The sequence below is a fragment of the Crocodylus siamensis genome, chromosome 6 (assembly GCF_052110815.1).
Source record: "Crocodylus siamensis isolate JL-2025a chromosome 6, ASM5211081v1, whole genome shotgun sequence".
In the NCBI taxonomy this organism is placed as follows: domain Eukaryota; kingdom Metazoa; phylum Chordata; order Crocodylia; family Crocodylidae; genus Crocodylus; species Crocodylus siamensis.
Window position 1 is genome coordinate 77,738,886 of NC_143400.1, and position 5,196 is coordinate 77,744,081.

Genomic DNA, 5,196 nt, shown 5'->3' on the forward strand with positions numbered 1-5,196 from the left:
AATGTCTCCCCTTGGCCTTTCCCCCCGCTGCTTTCTTTCCCCTCCCGTCTGTTTTACCTTTTTGTCTTTGTAATTTTTACTTATTTACCCTTCCACACTTTTAGCTTCTCTCATTCCCTGGAGTCTCAGACCAGCAGAGACTCTCTATGCCTGAAGAAGGGTGACTGTGCCTGAAAGCTTACCCAAAACTTTTTTCCAACTACGCAGTTGATCTAATAAAAGATACCACATCTACTCAAAGAACCTCGTCCGCCTAACAATTGTGGTATTATTTGGCAGCAAGTGCTTTTTTTTGCTGACAGTGCCTTGGGTAGATGTGATATCTTTTATTAGACCAACTGAATAGTTGGAAAAATTGTTCTTTGCAAGCTTTTGAGCACAATCACTCTTCTTCAGGAGTGAATTTTCTTCCTTCTTTTTTTTTTTTGCTCAAATTTGTGATAATAGTGTCAGTCCCTGGATATGCCATCCCTCTGAAACACTTTTGTAGCCTCAAGTGATTCCAGATTCAAGTGATAGGCTATACTCAAATTCTCTCTGAAATTTGTATTTCATGATCTAGCAGGGTACCCAGTTTACTCTATCAACTAACAGGCCTAAAACCATTGTATAGATTTCTGCTTAGGAACATGTCAAGAGTAGTAGTGTGCAGTGTTAGTGTTTCCAAAACAAGGATGTGGTGATGGTGTGGTATGATATGGTTCCCAGAGTTCAGCAAAATGCTAAACTTGGGAAAGCAGATAATTCATATTGCATGCTGAAATTCTGCAGACAGTAAACTTGTGCCAGATTTTTGTGTGTGTGCGTGCAAGTGCACACACACACACCATGTAGATCCAGACATTGACTAAAATTTCATTTTTCAAGATTTAAATAGCACAAAACCTGTAGTGGGTAAAAAGAGATGTGCCACTACACTGGGAACTTGCAAGTTGTGTTTGTGTGTTACAAAGTTACACACACACATACCATACTGACTAGGAAATGAAATACAGCTTTCTCCCAAATGTAGCTGCTGGAAACTGGGGTGCATGTCTTAATAGAAGAAATACAGGTAATATAGCTCCTGATCATACAGGAGTTGAACTGCCTCATCCCCTCTTCAGGCTGCATGGTGATGCCTGCTGAGTCAGCTGAGAGTCCACCTTGCTTGAAAGGGGGGGCTGGGCAGCTTGGGTATAGTGGAATCACACCCTAAATTGACCTGGCAGGTACTGCTGGTTACCTACCCAGCTTGAGAATCATTATTGTATTATTATTACCATATTTACTCAAGCACAAGCCCCTCATCTTACATTATATACAAGGAGGTCTCATTAAATACATTGTGTCTATCATTCAACTGCTGCCAGAAGCAGCATGCGCTCAGTAATGAGGCACAAAACTAAAAGGGACAGAGCAAGCAGACTTGTACCAAGGATTGAATCATTAAGGATTAATGAAATAACTGCTCTAGCAAGTCCTGTGGGGGACCCTCCAACCCAAAATTTTAAAGACTTTTCTGACCTGACCTTTCTGACCTGGATACATAAATGTTCCCAGTTACTACACTCAATGGGTGTTACCTTACAGGAGGAGCCTCTGTTTCAAACATTGCCAGGCTTCCTTGACACTTATGCTGTGGGATTTGATGCCAGTGTTTCTCATAGGATTAAATGAGTAGCTCAAAAACATTTTAAGTTATCTGCAGACACAGCTATCCTGTGACTATTAACAAGACTTCCCAGAGAGTCCCAACATACATGGCAGAGTTGGGAAAGATTTTTATGAAATAATTCAAGATAAAGAAATTGATCAGGAAGTAGTGAGGGAAATTGTGGTACAGGTGTTACTGCCTGGTGTGTAAGTGTGGTTTTCAGCTATGGTAATTAAGCAAGCCACTTTTTGCAAGAGAAAGTAGCATTTGCAAAAACATAAAACTACTTTTAGACTATAATGCACACAACTGAAGATGAAACTTCCCAGGATGCAAGAGCTAACAAGTTATATTTATTATGGGAATATTACTTTCAGGCTGGCCTCTAAATATCTCAGAGAAGAATTCAAAAGCCACAAGGATGTGAATAGGGATGAAGACATAAACTGTGTATAGCATGATAACAAAAACAGTGAGAAACATGAATTATTCCCAGGGTTCTAGTACATGGCTACAAGTGATCAGTAGATAGTGGTAGTACAGTTAGCAGATATAATCCTGTACATGCTTAGTATCCATCTTTGACTTTTACTAACCTCACAAAAGTTAGCTTGTAACAATAAAGGAAGAACTGGGAATTACAGCTGAATTCTGTATATAAGTATAAAGCAGAAAGCCATAGATTGGGGGGGTGGAGAGAGGTGGGAATCTTCTGAGTTACTGTGTCACATGCATCCTGTTTTTGTCCACAAAAGAGAGACTGTATTTCAGTAGCATAACTTGGGGTGGAAGAGAGGTGACACTGGTGGGATGTGGTGTAAAAAAAGCTACCACTATGCCCTTACCATCAGTACTGTGGCAGCTGGCACTGTCTCATGTTGGTGCTACGCAGGGCGTGGAGCTGCCTCTGACCTGTCTCAGAACTCCAGTCCTCCTGGAACTAACATGAGCAATGCTTCGCTTTGGAGGAGGAGACGTTCTGTTTAGAAAAACCAAAGTCTTATTACCATATTTAGTCAATATAAGAAAAGTCTAAATTTAAGACAACCCTCCAATAATTAGATTCTACGTATGAAAAAAATTATAAATTTTGTTATAATTTTCCGGGCATAGAATCCAATTGTAGGAGGGTTGTCTTAAATTTTTCCCCTTCCCATTGCGACAGCTGGGAAAATAATGGCTGGGGGGGTGTCAAGTGCCCCTCTTTCTCTCTCCCCCCCCAACTTCTTCCCCCTGCAGCCTCCCTGCCACCTCCACCAGCACTCCCCCAAAATGAGCTCCCCACAGCTTCTGCCCCTCCTCCCACAATCTCTGCCTTTTCCTCCCCTGCTCCTTGAAGTCTCTACCTTCATCTCCTACCCCACAATTACTGTCAAATGCTGCTCAGAGTCTGTTCCCTGCCACCATAGCGCGTGGAAGCTCAGCCCTTGCCAGGCAGGGGACAGAGTTCCCACATGCTCTGTGCCCCAAAGGCAACCCAGACTGAGCTGGAGCCTGCTGCTCCTGACTGTAAGTTGGGGGAAGGGGGTAATGGGGGCAGAAGTGCAGAGGACAAACTGGGAGAGGGGTGGGGGTGGGCAGGAAGCTGCTGAAGGTCTCCCTATGGCCCCATCCTGGGCTCAGGGGCAGTCTCAGAGCTGCAGCAGCTGCCTGCTACTCCCTCCCCCTGCTTTGTATATGAATCTAAGACGAGGGGCTTTCTTCCCATTCTGATTGGGGGGGAGAAACCTTGTCTTAGATTAGAGTAAATATGGTGTTTAAAATAGGCTGGTATTTTTCAAAAGCAAAGTTTTTCATCAAAATATGATGAGAACCAAACATTTTAAATGAAAAACTATTAAGTTGGTAATTTTCGGTATTTCTTTTCAGTTCATTTTCAAAATGTTTTATTAGCCCCTCTGATACGAGTGAGAGCCATGTGTATTTCCAATAATGATCTTAATAAGTATTTTGGTAAAAAAGTCAGAATACATTTGAAAGAATTTTTAGAATCAAATCATACTTCATCTTCAGGTTGCCAGGCAGCAGCTTCATCTTGAAGAGCAATATAGACGAGCCTCAGGGCTGCCCTAAGCTGCCTCAGCTCTAATGCCCCCCTCAAAGACTGTTTGGGATCACCAGAGTATAAAAAGCCTCTGAAATGTGGCCTTTCTCTTAGCTACACGTCCCTGAGACAATATCAGGTGATACAAAACCAGGATTCCCCAACAAAGGGGAAATTTCTGTTTTTTGCTTGCTAAGTCACTTCCAGCTTGACTTGCACTGTTGGAACAGAACAAAGTTGGTAGAATGGGAATAGGTTTCACCCCAAAGCTGCAGTTTCTTGCAGTTGACCTTAGTTTTGATTAATGGAACTAAACCTGTCTTGCCAGGGGATCCCTACCTAGCTTACTATTCAGCTGAACACTTAAAAGTATTATTTGTTGTTCCTACCTGGAAGAGTCCCTCCAGTTAATTGCATGCACACTCCATCTTACTGAGAGAATATGGTTTCAAACAACAGTCAATCTGTTGGAAGGACCATAATTTTTAAAAATACCCCAAAAGCTCACAGCTGCAGAATTGTAGTCTGTCACTAAGATTCAACTTTGGATGCAATACAGCCCTCAGATACGGACTGAGTCTAGGAGCTGGGAGATGTAGACTCTTCTCAGCTCCTCCACTGACTTGTTGCCTGATCTTGGACAAGCAAGATTTTACCTCTCCATGCTTCTGCTCCTTGTCCTTCTTTTAATATACATGTGTATTTAGAATGTAAGCTCCTTGGGGTAGGGACCACTATTTAGTGAATGTCTGTCCAGGATCTTACACAAAGAGGGCCTGGTCTCAGAGTTTCAGAGAACTGTAATATAAAAAAAGAGCAAATAAATAACAGAGCAATAGTTTACAACTATTTTTCAGGGAGGCAATATTAAACTTTAAAAGATTTTCAGGACCAACATTTCATCACATAGAAAGGGAAGGTGGTTGTGCCCTGCCGTACCTGTTTCCAGCTAGCTGTGGATTACAAGCCAAAAGTTAAAAACTTATGATTTAGAATAGAGGTGGGCAGTTATTTGGGTTGGAGGGCCACTTAGGGAGTTTTGGTGAGCTGTTGCAGGTTGGGTCAGCTCCTCTGGCCCACAACAGCTCACTAAAACTCTGTAAGTGGATCTGCTTTGTGCTTGGCCAGGTGGATGGTGGACTGTATCTGTGAGTGGGGGCTGGTTGGGGTTGGGACTGGGATCAGGATCACTGGGTAGCAACCGTGTGGGGCTAGGGCCTGGGTAAGAGCTGTTATCCACTCCCCGCTACAGCCTGTCCATCTGTGGAACTGGTGCCTCTTGCAAGGATATGTGAGCAATGGATTGTGCCCTGGGCCCCAGCCCTGTGCTGTCACTGCTCCTCAATCCCAATCCTAGCCCTGCCCATCTATCCCACTCCCAGGTGCTGCCCTCCACCTGCCCATGGCCCCATCCCATCTGCCTGGCTGAGTACACCCGGCATGCATGGGTCCCAGGCTGGCCTCCATGGAGACTCTGCCCAAACACTGTGTCTGGGAACCCCAGCAGAGGGTGCAG

General features: G+C 43.7%; 1 pseudogene; it reads right to left on the reverse strand.

Annotated features, from left to right (window-relative positions):
• Positions 1–1,975: 1,975 nt before the first annotated feature.
• LOC149863046 (serine palmitoyltransferase small subunit B-like) lies at positions 1,976–2,215 on the reverse strand (annotated as a pseudogene).
• Between the last annotated feature and the right edge of the window lie 2,981 nt (positions 2,216–5,196).